The 15,666-nt window shown below is 39.4% G+C and overlaps 1 protein-coding gene across 1 annotated transcript in view; it reads right to left on the bottom strand.

Moving 5' to 3' along the window:
• LOC136863658 (phorbol ester/diacylglycerol-binding protein unc-13-like) overlaps positions 1-15,666 on the bottom strand; it is a gene marked incomplete at its 5' end in the record, with an annotated part of 744,937 nt that overhangs the window by 557,228 nt on the left and 172,043 nt on the right. The window lies entirely within an intron of this gene.

Genomic DNA, 15,666 nt, shown 5'->3' with positions numbered 1-15,666 from the left:
GGATAGATGAATGCAAAATATGAGGTTTGGCTGAAATAACTCCACTAGTTTTCCACTTGTAAGAAATATGCTTTACACGCACCATCTTGTGGGCTAAGTCCCCAGGACATAAACTGAAAAACCGCCCGTTAATGATATCTCCCTTATTAATCCTCCCATCGAAATGATGCACATGCAACAATTTTTTAGAAAACGATATGATTAAGGCAGGTACATTTCTTTTAAGTTTCGCTGTGTATATTTTGGGGGAGAGCAAAATCATGGTTTCGGTTTCGTATAAACCCACTGCCTATTGGGGGATCTAGATATAATATTGGTCCTAAAACCTACACATGGACAGGTGGATTTTAAATATGAAGTGTGCTAGAAATATATGCAGTAGTTTTCAAATTATAAGAACTCAGATAAACAGACACCGAAGCTAAACAAATATGCAGATGGATATGATTACAACTACAATGGTTAACTGTACGAAACTTTCTTCGAAATAATCAATGTAAAGACACACTGTCGTTACGATCCTATGTATATAGTTATTTGGGAATAGTGTAAATTAAATTAGAAGATTTCGAATGTAATAGTAGTACAGTAATGAATTTTAAACCTAAGAAACCACTTTTCCCTTTGCGAAAATCAAATGATCATAAATATGTTTCCCGGTCATGGCCATCTATCAACGGCTGCTAATTTCAGATATCTACCTGCCATAGGACATAGCCTGCACGGTTGCTAGGTAACATTCTCTGTCCACCCATCCATATCTTACATCACTGCTTGCAGGGTTGTTAGGTAACATTCTCTATCCAGCCATCCATATCTTACATCACTGCTTGCAGGGTTGTTAGGTAACATTCTCTATCCAGCCATCCATATCTTACATCACTGCTTGCAGGGTTGCTATGTAATATTCTCTGTCCACCCATCCATATCTTACATCACTGTTTGCAGGGTTGCTAGGTAACATTCTCTGTCCACCCATCCATATCTTACATCACTGCTTGCAGGGTTGCTAAGTAACATTCCCTGTCCAGCCATCCATATCTTACGTCATTGCTTGCAGGGTTGTTAGGTAACATTCTCTATCCAGCCATCCATATCTTACATCACTGCTTGCTGGGTTGCTATGTAATATTCTCTGTCAACCCATCCATATCTTACATCACTGCTTGCAGGGTTGTTAGGTAACATTCTCTATCCAGCCATCCATATCTTACATCACTGCTTGCAGGGTTGCTATGTAATATTCTCTGTCCACCCATCCATATCTTACATCACTGTTTGCAGGGTTGCTAGGTAACATTCCTGTCCACCCATCCATATCTTACATCACTGCTTGCAGGGTTGCTAAGTAACATTCCCTGTCCAGCCATCCATATCTTACGTCATTGCTTGCAGGGTTGCTAAGTAACATTCCCTGTCCAGCCATCCATATCTTACGTCATTGCTTGCAGGGTTGTTAGGTAACATTCCCTGTCCAGCCATCCATATCTTACATCACTGATTGCAGGGTTGCTATGGTTACACTTCCGTCACACATTTTCTAGCGCTACGTTACACAAGACAGAATTATTTATGTCAAAACTAATCCTCGAAATGCCTTGGGAGCAGTCCCGCAGCCACTCTATAAATGACGAATATGCCGCGAAATCTCTACGGATCAACAGCTATCAAAATCCGAAAGAAGACTGTTTTCTCTAATAAACTAACACTATAATTCCTATTGTCGTTGGAAATAAAATGTATGTAATTGAAAGCAATCTGATTGACAACTAAAACCCTCTATGGATACGTCTCGTGTGCAAAAAAATATAGCGTTGCTTTACTTGAGCTTGAGGTGACAATGGGTAAAAAATATGAGTTGAACGGCTTGTTATAGAGTCCTCTATGACCTAGTATGAGCACTATCGTTTAAGTGAAAGAGTCCAACACTCGGCTATATAGGCAAACCACTAAACCACTAAACGTTTCCTCTGTGAAGCAGTACTTTCTATGTTGGGTATTTTCTGCCTATGTGTGTTCGTTTTTCCTTTCTTTTATTTTACGTCGCAATGACACAGACAGATCTCATGGTGAGGATAGGATAGGAAACGACTGGGAGTGGAAGAAAGCGACTGTGAACTTCATTAAGGTACAGCCCCAGTATTTGACTGCCGGCAATGGAGTTCGAACCCACTAACTCTTGTGACAACTACGTGAACCAAACCACGCAGCAACTCGCTGGACTTGTCTATGTGAAATGTGTCCCTTCTGGTCTCCATTGTTTGACCCAGAACTGCACCACCAAAAACAACAATAACAACAACAACTTAGTCATATGGTATGGATATTGTTCTGCTTTAATTTTCATAACGAGTAAGGAAATAATATTCCTTTAATTATTATACAGTATTATTCCTGCATTATCCGGCTTGATGGTTAAATGGTTAGCGTGGTGGCCTTTAGTCACAGGGGTGCAGGGTTCGATTCCCGGCATAGTCGGGAATTTCAACCGTAATTGGTTCATTTCGCTGGCACGGGGGCTGGGTGTATAAGTCATCTCCATCATCATTTCGACACGCAGGTTGGCTGTGGGAGTCAAATCAAAAGACCTGCATCTGGCGAGCCGAACACGTCCTCGGACACTCCAGGCACTAAAAGCCATACGCCATTTCATTTTAACATAGGTAGGGCCCCATCCTCGTAGACGCGCAGGTTTTCTATATCGCGCGCCGCGGCGCCAACTCCAAAGAATTGCACCAGGCCTCTCCGGTGTCCATACGCCATTATTATTATTATTATTATTATTATTATTATTATTATTATTATTATTATTATTATTATTATTATTACTTCATTAGATTCGAAAGAATGGCAAACATTGTATATTAATTAAGTGGAAAATTAAATGTAAATGTCTTCCGATTTAACAAAAACAGAACTCAGAAAGGCAGAACAGTCTGTAATAAAAAACTTCATTTCATGTCTGCGATGGCACATGAAGCTTCTTCCATTTAACAACACGCAGCTGACTGCCGTAGGATAAGGAACAATGTTTCCTGTACACGACGCAGCGGCATGTGTTTTAATTAAGACTATAAAATATGAAATAACGCAGGTGGTCTTGTTCTCGCACAAGTGTGGATGTTCCATCTTACCACATGGCGAGACCATACGCTCCTTGTTTACGACTTGGCAGCAACTGCTAATACTGATACATGTATTCAGTATGCTGTGTGCATTAGCAAGTCCTGAGCGGTCCGAGTAGAAGTAAAACAAATTTCACGCAACGAAGAGAGAAATAAACAACTGTTCTCTAAATTAAGAGCACTTAAAAGGAGATCTGCTATGATGAATTACTGAATAACTTATTAGCCTTCCAGTGCTCTACATTCCTACTGCTTCATAACAGTCAACCAGTGTAGCTACGTTTGGCATTCACAACTTGCATTTCATGAAATAATATACTAATATAATATAACGCGCAAAATCTGTTTAATAAAATCCCAAGTTCAATAATATTTAACTGCGGATAAACTTACAACTGCACCCATCGTTACAGTACAGTATTATTATTATTATTATTATTATTATTATTATTATTATTATTATTATTATTATTAACAAATACATCGCAATTGGGAAATATCCTGGTGGCAATGGTCACTTACAGTAGTGTAATATTAAAGTAAAGTTAAAATATAACTACCCAACAACAAACACAACAAGAGTGCAACAAGCAATTGCATGGAAATAGTACAAAATATACTACTAATTTAATATTCTAAATCCAGCATAATCATATACAAATTCACACACAACTTAGGAATTTCCAGTGTTTAACACTACGGCCTACAATACTATAAGTCGAGCTTTCTGCTAGCTTAACATTACAAGTTATAAAAAAGTAGAGTTTAAATTTAATTACCCAACAACGATCACTACAACAAGAGTACAACAAGTAACTCCATGGGAAGAAAATATACTGCAGGAAACAAATATTCAAACACCAAGAAGGATTTGTGCTAAATTAACGAAGTCGGTAGGCGTGTTTACACATCTGAAAGATAACGTTGATTCAAATTTCCCGCAAATCGCATTAGCGTGGGGCTAGTATCGACCCCATGACGTTGCACATCAGGTTTGCTTGAAATACGGGCTGTACTGTGCGAGAGCGTTAACTACCTGTGAGATTGGACGCAGTGACTTGGATGGATAAAGAATGCCTTTACGACAACGAATAGGCCAATATCAACAGCTCACGGTGGGTGAACGAGGCCGCATAAAAGGGATGCGAGAAGGTGGATTTTCCTTCCGGGCTACTGCAGGATGACTTGGCAAGAATGACTCCACTGTGCATGCGTGCTGGCAGCAGTGGTCACGAGAAGGTACGTTCGCAAGAAGACCGTGCTCAGGACGTCCCCGTGGCACACCGAGCGGGAGGACCGCCGTATTCGGCGTATGGCTGCAGCGTAGCGGACTGCGTCTGCAGCAGCAATTCGAGCGGCAGTTGGCACCACACTGACGCATCGAACTGTTCGATCCAGACGCCCTGCGGAGTGCATTTTACCCCATACCACCGCCGTCTGTGACTTGAGTGATGTCAAGCGAGTGCTCACAGGAGGATGGAATGGAGGTCCGTTGTGTTTTCCGATAAAAGACGATTCTGCATTTGTGCAAGTGATGGAAAGAGTTCAGGTGAGCGCCTGCATTCCACCTGTCTACGGCGTCAACTCTCTGGACACCTACACTGCGAGTTCTGGTCTGGGGAGAAATTTATGATAGGAGGAGCAGTCTCGTGATTATCCCACGCATCCTGACTGCAGATGTGGATGTCCGTCTGGTGATTCGACTTGTTGTGCTGCCATCACGAATAACATTCCTGGGAGTGTTTTCCAACCCACGAGCTCTACAGGGTATCAACGTGTTGCCTTGGCCTTCTCGATCCCCCGATCTATTCCCAATCGAGCATGTATGCGACATCACTGGACGACAACTCAATCGTCATCCACAACCTGTATTAAACGTCCCTGTAATGACCAACCAAGTACAACAGGCATGGAACTCTATCCCGCAAGCTGACATCCGGCACCTGTACGACACAATGCAGGCACCTTTGCATGCCTCCATTCAACAGTCAGGCGATTACACCGGTTATTAATGGACCAGCATGGTACATTTGCGATGGCTTTCCTCGCGCGCGTATTAACCTGTAGGCCTAAAACTTTAATTAATTAAATATGTTACCTTGACAAATATATTGCCGAAATTTCGGTATTCCATATCACGTATTTCATGGTGTTTGGATATATCCTCCGCCAGTGTATTATAAGAAATAGTTTAACATTCTGAATCCATCATCATCATATAGAAATTCACACACAACTTAAGTATTTCCAGTTCTCAGGCATCTGAAATCTGTGACCCTTCGAGTGAATGTTGCGGTGGACTGCGAGCATCTCTTTGAACGAACGGCTCCGAAATGAACACCTCCATATTTCGATATTTTCCAGAGGTAAAAAGTGAAAATTTTAAACATCTTGGAATGTTTCCGTCGATTACAGGCTAAAACGTAGAATTCCGCCAAATTTCAATTTTCTAGCTCGTCTGGCAGATTATGCCGTCCTCTTCATTTTGGGGGAGAGAGGTAAAAATGAGGATTGTCAGGAGGCGAAAACTAAAATATTTTCAGATGGTCATTATTACATCTGAAACGGATAACTGTACGATAATTTCGCCAAAATAGTCGTTACGATTTTATTTATATATATATCAGTATCATAATACAAATACTTCAACCCCTATTTCACTTTTTAAAGTCCCCCTTAACTGGATTTTCCAAAAACAGAAAAATGTGTTTCATTATTTTTAATGAAGATTCCATATACCAATTTTCACGTCTGTAACATCTTCAGTTTTTGAGATATCAATATCCTGATTAAAACATTGCAAACCCATTTTCAGTCCTTTTTACCCCACTTAAGTGTTTTTTCGGAAACAAGAAAATTGCGTATATTTATTTTTAAAAGAGATTAAGGATGCCTATTTTCACATCTGTAACATGTTAAGGCTTAGAGATATACTGTAGATATGCTCATTTTAAAATTTCACTCCCTTTTTCACATCCCGTCAAGTGGACTTTCCGAAAACAAATTACGCGTGTTGTTACTTTACAGGAGATTCCAAATACCAATTTTCACGTCTGTAGAATGTTACTTTTTCTTAGATATACTCTTTATATATTCATTTTAAAAATTCACCCATTTTTCACTCCTGTTCACCTCCCGTTAAATGGATTTTCCGAAGGAGATTTTAAAGGAGATTTCAAATACCAATTTTCATATCTGTAACATCTTCAATTTTTGTGATATAAATATCCTCATAAAAGTTATTCACCCCATTTTCACCATTTTTATCCCGTCCCCGGTTAAGGGAATTGTCCGAAAACCAAAAAATATGTGTTCGTTTATTTCAGAATTAGATTCCAAATACCAATTTTTACGTCCGTAAACTGTTTCGTTTTTGAGATATACAGTAGATATACTAATTGGTACAGTTCACCCCCACTCCCTCTTCACTCCCTCAGCGACGGAATATCAAAAAATCCTCCCTTAGTGAGCACCTACAATGTAATATAAATATATCCCCAAAATTTCATTTCTTTATGTCGCATAATTTTGGCTGGGCATTGATTACAGCCAGTCGGTGTCAGCCTTTGATATAGAGAGAAGATATGAATGACAGATAAGCATGGTCACGTTTATAAGTACAGACCTTCATTTCGAGATTTACTGCTCCTAAACGGTACATCATATCGACAAACTGATTGCGCCGTCGGACGCCCCTTTTATCGTTCTATATGGCCAATCCTATAACATTTCCTCCTATCTCCTTTATTTATGTGTTAGATTGACTTAGATACTTTGAATAGGGCTAAATTTGGATCCATATTTATCACTTTACATTATTTGTCGCATACCTATGTGGAAGCTGGAATAATGACATTTGGCTCGCATATGGCCATGAGCTGTGTGAATATGCGTCCCAAATTTGATGACCCTACTTTTATTATGAGTGTGCCAAAGTATAAAACATCCGTGTAAAAAGTATAAAATTTACGTAGAATCGAGTAGTGCTGCTCTTTATAACGTATAAGGCATGGAGACACGACAAAAATGTCACAGGACAAATGTTATAGAACTATTCACGCTGAGTTCGATTCTGCCATCGGTTTTGTGATACAACTTACCGTTTAGCCACCAAATACGTCGACAGAAAGTCTCCATCGCCACTAATATTGATTCCATATTTCGATATTTTCCGGGGGATAAAAAGTGAAAAATTTAAACATCTTGAAATGTTTGCGTCGGTTACAGGCTAAAAAACCTAGACATTTGCCAAATTTTAATTTTCTAGCTCGTCTGGTAGATTGTGCCCCCTTTTTGATTTTTGAGGAGAGGGGTAAAAATTAGAACTTACAGAAACGAAAGCTAAAATATATGCAGACGGTCATTATTACACCTGATAAACGGACAACTGTACGATAATTTTGCCAAAATAGTCCATGTACAGACACACGGTCGGTACTAACTTATTTATACTTATAAGTATCATAATTGATTACAGCCATTCGGAGTTAGCCTATTATATAAGTAGGTGATAATATGTCATTATTGACTGACTGACTGACTGACTGACTGACTGACTGACTGACTGACTGACTGACTGACTGACTGACGTCATCATCGCCAAGCTAAAACTACTAAACATAAAGGAATGAAATTTTGGGGATACATTTATTTTACAATGTACGTGCTCACTAAACGGATGTTTGGATATTCCATCGCTAAGGTGTTGAAAAGTGGGGAGGGATGAATTTTGAAATGAGTATAACATACCTCAAATATTGAACAGTTTAAAGACGTGAAAATTGGTGTTCGGAATCCCCTTTAAAAATAACGAAACAAGCGTTATATGTTCAGAAAATTCCCTTAAGAGTGGTTAAAATAAGTGAATATGGGGTGAATTTTTAAAATTTTCTCAAGAAATTAACACGTTACAGACTTAAAAATTGGCATTTGGAATCTTCTACAAAAATCCAGGAATACACTTTTTTTCGGTTTTCAGAAAATTCACTGAAGGCGGGGGGGTTGGGGGTGAAAGTATTGAAAATGAGGTTGAGTCCTTTAATTGAGACCTTTATACAACTAAATCGTAACATGTTACAGAGTTCAAAATTGGTATCTTGAATCTCCTTTAAAAATAAAGAAACACCAATGTTTTTTTTTTTTTTACAAAGTAGAAATTGTCTTCAACAGAGAGTGATGGAGGGAAAAATAGATTGAAGAAGAAGAGGAAAAAGGAGGTTTGGAATGATAACAGATGTCGAACATGGTAAAAGCTATGAACAATTAAAACAAGATGCTCAGGACAGAGAATAATGAAGGATATCCAGTTATTACACGGTATGTACGTCGAATTTATTATTCTTATCAGACTTAATGTTAATTATTATCAAAATCTGCCTCAAGACAGATTCACAGAAGAAAAAGAAGATATATATAGACGTGTTTGTATGTTCGGTCCCTAGAGCGAAGATTGATAGGATTCCCACCACTTCCACCATTGTCTGCCATCAGAAGGCCAGGAGATTTATTATGTAAATGAGGAGGGAAATACTTTCCTATCGCTTCGTCCCTAGGTACTATTGCATACTCTTATGCAAATTATATTGAAATACACACCCAGATGATCCGTTGAGTGTTGTTTTACCATCATTTATCACAAGCAGCGGCTACATTAAGAACGGTGTTACGTCATCGCTCATACCTCAGTCATTATAATATTGTCAACGCCAAGGATGAAACACAGAAGGCTAATGAAAGTACAAAGTTCCCCTAACCTACCATAGAATATATTACACTGTATACCTGACCAGAGACTGTCCGGTATATTTACAATGTAATTTGTATGTGACTGAAATAGGGAAGTGTATTAAATACAGGCAAAAAATGTCACCGCTATGCTTATAAATTAAAAATGTATATTGTACGCCTCGTTTGACGTAGCGCACATTTATCCTACAAATGTGTCAAACGGAGCGCTTTTCACGAACTAGATACAAAGCATTGGCAAAGGGATGGCACTGGTACTCAGTGATCATTTGTGTGGTAATCCGCGCATATTATAGAAGCATTTCAACGTATTGCAATTACTGCATTATGAGAGTGAACACAAACCTTTAAACATCAAAGAGACCGTACAAAATTTTGCATTACACAAATGAACAACTTAGCTAACCTCAGAGAACATACATACCCAAATATCTCCCATTATTTTGCCTTTTATATTACAACAAGCAAAACCAGATCGTTAATTTTGTCTTTGATTAAGCAGTGCACTTTGTACTTGGGGCATATTACGAGAGGTAGAAAATACTAATACATCTTGCAGCTTATGAGAGGATTACAAGGAAGAACTGGGAACGGTTACAAGAGAAGAACCAGTCTGGAGGATATCAAAGAATGGAGGAGGATCAACACCGACAAACGTCTTTGCAAAGGAAGAAGAAGAAGAAGAAGAAGAAGAAGAAGGGGAAGGAAGAATGAAAAAATAATTAAATTTGTAATCCTGGTCATCCATGATAACATAAACCCGAGATTCGCCACTAGAGTGGCACCATCCACCATCAGCTCTCCGTATCCATGGCTAAATTGTTAGCGTGCTGGCCCTTGGTCAAATGGGTTCTGTGTTCGATTCTCAGCCAGTTCGGAGATTTTAATCTTTATTATTTACATTGGCTCTGGGACTGGGTGCATGCCGTATTCAGCAATAGCATTCATCACAAGTAGGGCCCATCCTCACAGATGTGCAGGTCGCCTACAAATTAATACGAAACAAGATTTATTGAAGTAGACATGGCTAGCGATCATTCAGCTACTCGAGGTAAGGGTACGAATTTTGTTCAGACTGTAACAAATAAAATCATGTATTTTGGAGTTACTGGTAATGACCGTGTATAGCAACAGCATGGTATTATTAAAATCAAACCCAGACCCCATGGTATAAAAGCCCTGATAGGCCTTAGCCTACAAAGTGACTACTGCTCAGCTAGAAGACTTGAAGATTACGAGGTGGCGCGCGTTCAGCGAGATAAACCCTCTCGCCCGTTATTCTTAGCTTTCTAGACCGGGGCCGCTATCTCACCGTCAGAAACCTTCTCAATAATTGTTATAACGTAGGCTGAGTACACCTCAAACCAGCCCACAGAGCCCGGAAAAATTGACTGACCTCGCCGTGAATAGAACCCAGGGCCGCCTATTATTGCAACATCAAATGTTATTATATCGTATCAAAACAAAGTTTCTTAAAATTACAAATTTAGGCTCATCAAAACTTTGAACTTTGATGTCATTTTTTCAGAATTATTATTATACCTATATAATTCTGTAGAAATGTTTTGAAAAATTACTTTATACAATATACGATCTTAAGGGGTTAATACCTGATACCCTTCCTGCCGATACGTTCTCATCTTTGTGAAAATGTCACCGAAAATCACTGGGATTCGAAACAGGGCCACTCAGGTTGGAAGTTTAGGGGCTATTATATAGTAGGTGAAACATAACATATGAATTACGATTCCGTATCTTGCTCGGCCACAATAGACAATGGTGTTCATTGTTAGCTACTCGGAGCTGTCACACCTGTAATGTCCGCGCTAGCTGCCAACTTTCATTTCCGATGCGCGTTGCGGCGATGGTCTCGCTGCGTCTGTCAACTGTGGCTGTATCCCACTGCCTCCTGCTATCGAAAGCCACCTGATTCGCACTTACCCATTCGACATACGTCCATCAATTTCAGCCTTGTTACACAACAGGCTTGCAGAACCAGACGGGAACACAGTAATTTTTAATATAATATTATTAATTAATTAATGAGAGTCATAAATGATAATGGAGATACTGCAATAGTAAAACAGTTACACATATATTCCTTCCTTACGTGGCAAATAGAGATGCAGAAATTTTCTCACAAAACTGGAGTGTGTATCGTAGAGATAGGATAAGAATGGTAAGAGGGAGGAGTATTCATTCTGGTGAGAGAAGAATTTGTAAGCTACGAGAACGTTAATGATGACAAACATGAAATTCTATGTTTAAGGCTCATTTCTGTAGATAATAGGCAACTTGATGTCTTTGGAGTGTACAGGCCGGGAAAGGGTAGAGTTGACGTTGTTTCAGAATTATTTGATTAGGTAATCAGCTATGTGGGAAACGGTATGGAAAGGAGCTTGATTGTAGTGGGAGATCTCAATTTGCCAAATGTCAATTGGGAACGTAATGCTAATGACAGGAAGCATGATCAACAAATGGCAAAATGTTAATTTGGGAAGGACAGCTGATTCAGAAAGGGATGGAACCAAATAGAGGGAAGAATATTCTGGACGTGGTGCTGGTAAATCCAGAGGAGCTCTATAGAGAAACCGAAGTAATAGATGGTATTAGTGATCACGAAGATGTTTTTGTCGTAGTTAAAAATAAATGTGATAGAAAGAAAGGTCTTAAAAATAGGACTATTAGGAATTGACATGTGGCTGATGAAACAGGCATGATGGAGTTTTTAAAAAGTAACTATGATCGGTAGAGAACGGTAAAAAAATGTAAACAGACTCTGGATGGGATTAAAGAAATTGTTTAGGAATGTGAAAACAGATTTGTACATTTAAAGGTAGTAAGCAATGGTACAGACTCTCTTTATTTTAACAGAGAAATAAAGAAACTAAGAAGGAGGTGGGGATTGGAAAGAAGGAGAGTTAAAAAGGGCTGTGGAAGTAAGGAGAAATTGAAGGAACTTACTAGGAAATTTAATCTAGCAAAGAAGTCAGCTAAGGATAACACGATGGCAAGCATAATTGGCAGTCATACAAATTTTAGTAATGAATGGAATGGTATGTATAGGTACTTTAAGTCAGAAATAGGTTCCAAGAAGGACATTCCAGGAAATATTAATGACCAAGGGCAGTGTGTATGCGAGGATATTCAAAAGGCAGAAGTACTCAGTCAGCAGTATGTAAAGATTGTTGGTTACAAGGATAATGTTCAGATAGAGGAGGTGACTAATACTAAATAAGTATTAAAATTTACCAGTGATAACATTGACATTTACTATCAGATACAAAATTTGGACACTAGGAAAGCGAATGGAATTGATAAGATTTCTGGAGATATGCTAAAGACAGTGGGTTGGGATGTCGTTACAGACAGGATTTGGGCATCGCAGGAGGTTGGTATGTTGGCGGTTGATTGATTGAGAAGTTCTCGAGCGGATGGAACGAGTTTGTTTAGAAAGCTCCAACTAGGTGAGGAGAATAATGTTAAGAAGATGCTGAGTTGCCTCGATGAAGATTTACTAGTCTTAAAACACTGAACTGTGTACACTATGTACAGATAAAATAAATACTCTTTAACTAACTGAGTCTTGAGCTGAAGTCGTCCAGATAACTCTTAATATTTCTACTGAGGTGAAGAAGACTTATTATTATACTCGGTTGCGTAACCGTCTCGTCGACTGACAAGGATTTTTCTAGCAACCGCTCCGTCGAGTTTCTAACAGAAGGCCCCGGGGTAAAATTTATCAGGCTTATATAGGCTCTTGGGCCCCACCCAACGTTCTCGAAGCCCTTCGAATGTTCCATCGAACGACATCTTAAAACCTTCCATGGTTCTAGCCAATCATAGGCTTGCATATCCCGTTCCTCTGTGACTTAGCCTGCTCAGCGGCCTGACCTATGTTTTGTATGCTTATGACTCATGACCCTATGACTATGACTCTAAGCCTTGTGACCGACTTCTTGCCCAAGAGTCTCAAACTCATTCCTTCAACCATGTTACAATTTATGTGAATTATACCGGTATAATTCCTTTACCATAATAAGTAACCTTAATTATAAGTACTGAATCCCGGCTCCTATGCTGCTTAACTCCAATACGTCAGGCCACAGCAGTTTCTCCTACTTCCCTACGGGTCGATTCTCGGAGGAAACTGCCGTCCTGAGTTCAAGTCCCGGGGAGGACACGCTAGGGATATAGTACCATATCTGAAGTACTTATTTCATTAGTTTGCACGAAGGAGCTATACCAAATGAATGGAGAGGTATAAAGGAAATGTGATAGACATAAAGCTGAAAATTAATGGCCAGTAAGTTTCACATGCATTCCATGTAAGATTTGGGAAAGCATTCTCATTATATTACAAATGTTTGCGAAATTAATAACTGGCTCGATAGAAGGCAGTTCGGATTTAGGAAAGGTTATTCCACTGAAGATCAACTTGTAGAATTCCAGCAAGATACAGCAGATACCTTGGATTCAGGAGATCAAATTTACTGTATCGCGATTGACCTTCCTAAGGCATTTGATAGGGTGGATCATGGGAGACTAGTGGCAAAAATGAGTGCATTTGGACTAGACAAAAGAGTGACTGAAAGGGTTGCTATATTTCTAGAAAATAGATCGCAGAAAATTAGAATAGGCGAAGCTTTATCTGATAATTAAGGAGGGAATTCCTCAAAGCAGTATTTTTGGACTTGTATGTTTCTTATAATATATAAATATAAATATATAATATATAAATGAGATACAAGGCTTTTTGCGGATGATGTTATTCTGTACAGAGTAATAAATAAGTTACACGATTGTGAGCAACTGCAACATGACCTTGATAATGTTGGGAGTTGGACAGCAGGCAATGGTATGACGATAAACGAGAGTTAAATGTCAGGTTGTGAGTTTTACAAATAGGAAAAGTCCTCTCAATTGTAACTAGTGCGTTAATGGTGTGAAAGTTCCTTTAGGGCTTCACTGTAAGTACCTAGGCGTTAATATAAGGAAAGATCTTCATTGGGGAAAGCACATAAATGGGACTGTAAATAAAGGGTACAGATCCCTACACATGGTTATGAGGGTGTCTAGGGGCTGTAGAAAGGATGTAAACGAGAGGGCATATAAGTCACTGGTAAGACCCCAAATAGAGTATGGTTCAAGTGTATGGGACCATCACCAGGATTACTTGGTTCAAGAACTGCAAAAAATCCAACTAAAAGCAGCCTAATTTGTTCTTGGTGATTTCCGACAAAAGAGTAGCGTTAGAAAAAGGTTGCAAATTTTGAGCTGGGAAGACTTGAGAGAAAGGAGATGAGCTGCTTGACTATGTGGTATGTTCCGAGCTGTCGGTGAAGAGAACGCGTGAAATGACATTAGTAGACGAATAATTTTGAGTTGTGTCTTTAAAAGTAGGGAAGATCGCAATTTGAAGATAAAGTTGGAATTTAAGGGAAATTGTGGCGAATATTCATTTGTAGGAAGGGGAATTAGGGATTGGAATAACTTATCAAGGTGTATGTTCAATAAATTTCTAATTTCTTTGAAATCGTTGAAGAAAAGACTAGAAAAATAACAGATAGGGCATATGCCACCTGGGCGACTGCCCTAAATGCAGATCGGTAGTGATTGATTGATTGATTGATTGATTGATTGATTGATTGATTGATTGATTGATTGATTGATTGATTGATTGATTGATTGATTGATTGATTGATTGATTGATTGATTGATTGATTGATTGATTGATTGATTGATTGACTGAGGTAAACACTACGTACTCTGATCATATTTTTCTTGTTTGAGTCATCAGTCCGTAGACTGGTTTGATGCAGACCTTCAAATCACCCTATCCTGTGCTAACATTTTAATATCTCTATAACTACTGCATCCTACATCTGCTCTAATCTGCTTGCCATATTCATACCTAGATCTACTCCTACCGTAGGATGGGAATGGTATGAGGGGGAGTATTCATTCTGGTCTTATGGCGACGACGGGATAGGAAAGATGCAGGAATGGGAAGGAAGCGGTCATGCCTTCATTAAGGTACAGGCCCAGCATTTACCTGGTGTGAAAATGGGAAACCACGGAAAACCATTTTCAGGGCTGCATACAGTGGGGCTCGAACCCACTATCTCCCGTATGTAAGCTCACAGCTGTGCGCTCCTAACCGCACGGTCCACTTGCTCGGTAAGATGATCTCTAATGATTAAGAAAGCAGACACCCTCAACCACCGAGTGAGACGAATTAACAATTTAAGGTTAAAATACCCGACCAGGCCGGTAATAGAGTCCGGGACCCTCTGGAGAAAAGGCCAGAACTCTAACCATTTGGCCACAGAGCCGGACTATGAAGGACATGTCCGACTCCAGTAAGGCCTACCTCTTTACCATCCCAAAGACACTAAGTACTTGTTTGTGTTCGTGTGACGTAAAAGCTGCTAGCCCTCAACAGAAGGAGCAACAAGTCCTAACAATTTATATTTTCACTTTACAATTTTCTTTAAGTCGCCCGACACAGAGAGGTCTTGTGACGGCGATGGGATAGGAAAGGGCTAGGAACGGGAAGGACGTACCGTGGCCTTCATTAAGATACCGGGCTGCCGACCCACTATCTCCCCGATTCAAACTGACAGCTACATGACCCAAAGCTCGCGGTCACTCACTCGGTAAAAGTCCAAGCATTTTCCTGGAAGTGAAAATGGGAAACCACCGAAATTTGTTCGTAGGACAGCCGGCACTGAAGTTCGAACTCAAAGTGTTCGTAACAAATATTAAACATATACTTCTTTAGATTGCTGCGTAC

This window comes from Anabrus simplex, chromosome 1, assembly GCF_040414725.1.
Source record: "Anabrus simplex isolate iqAnaSimp1 chromosome 1, ASM4041472v1, whole genome shotgun sequence".
Taxonomy (NCBI): Eukaryota; Metazoa; Arthropoda; class Insecta; order Orthoptera; family Tettigoniidae; genus Anabrus; species Anabrus simplex.
The sequence above is the reverse complement of the archived record's forward strand: the minus strand, read 5'-3'. Positions and strand labels throughout refer to the sequence as shown.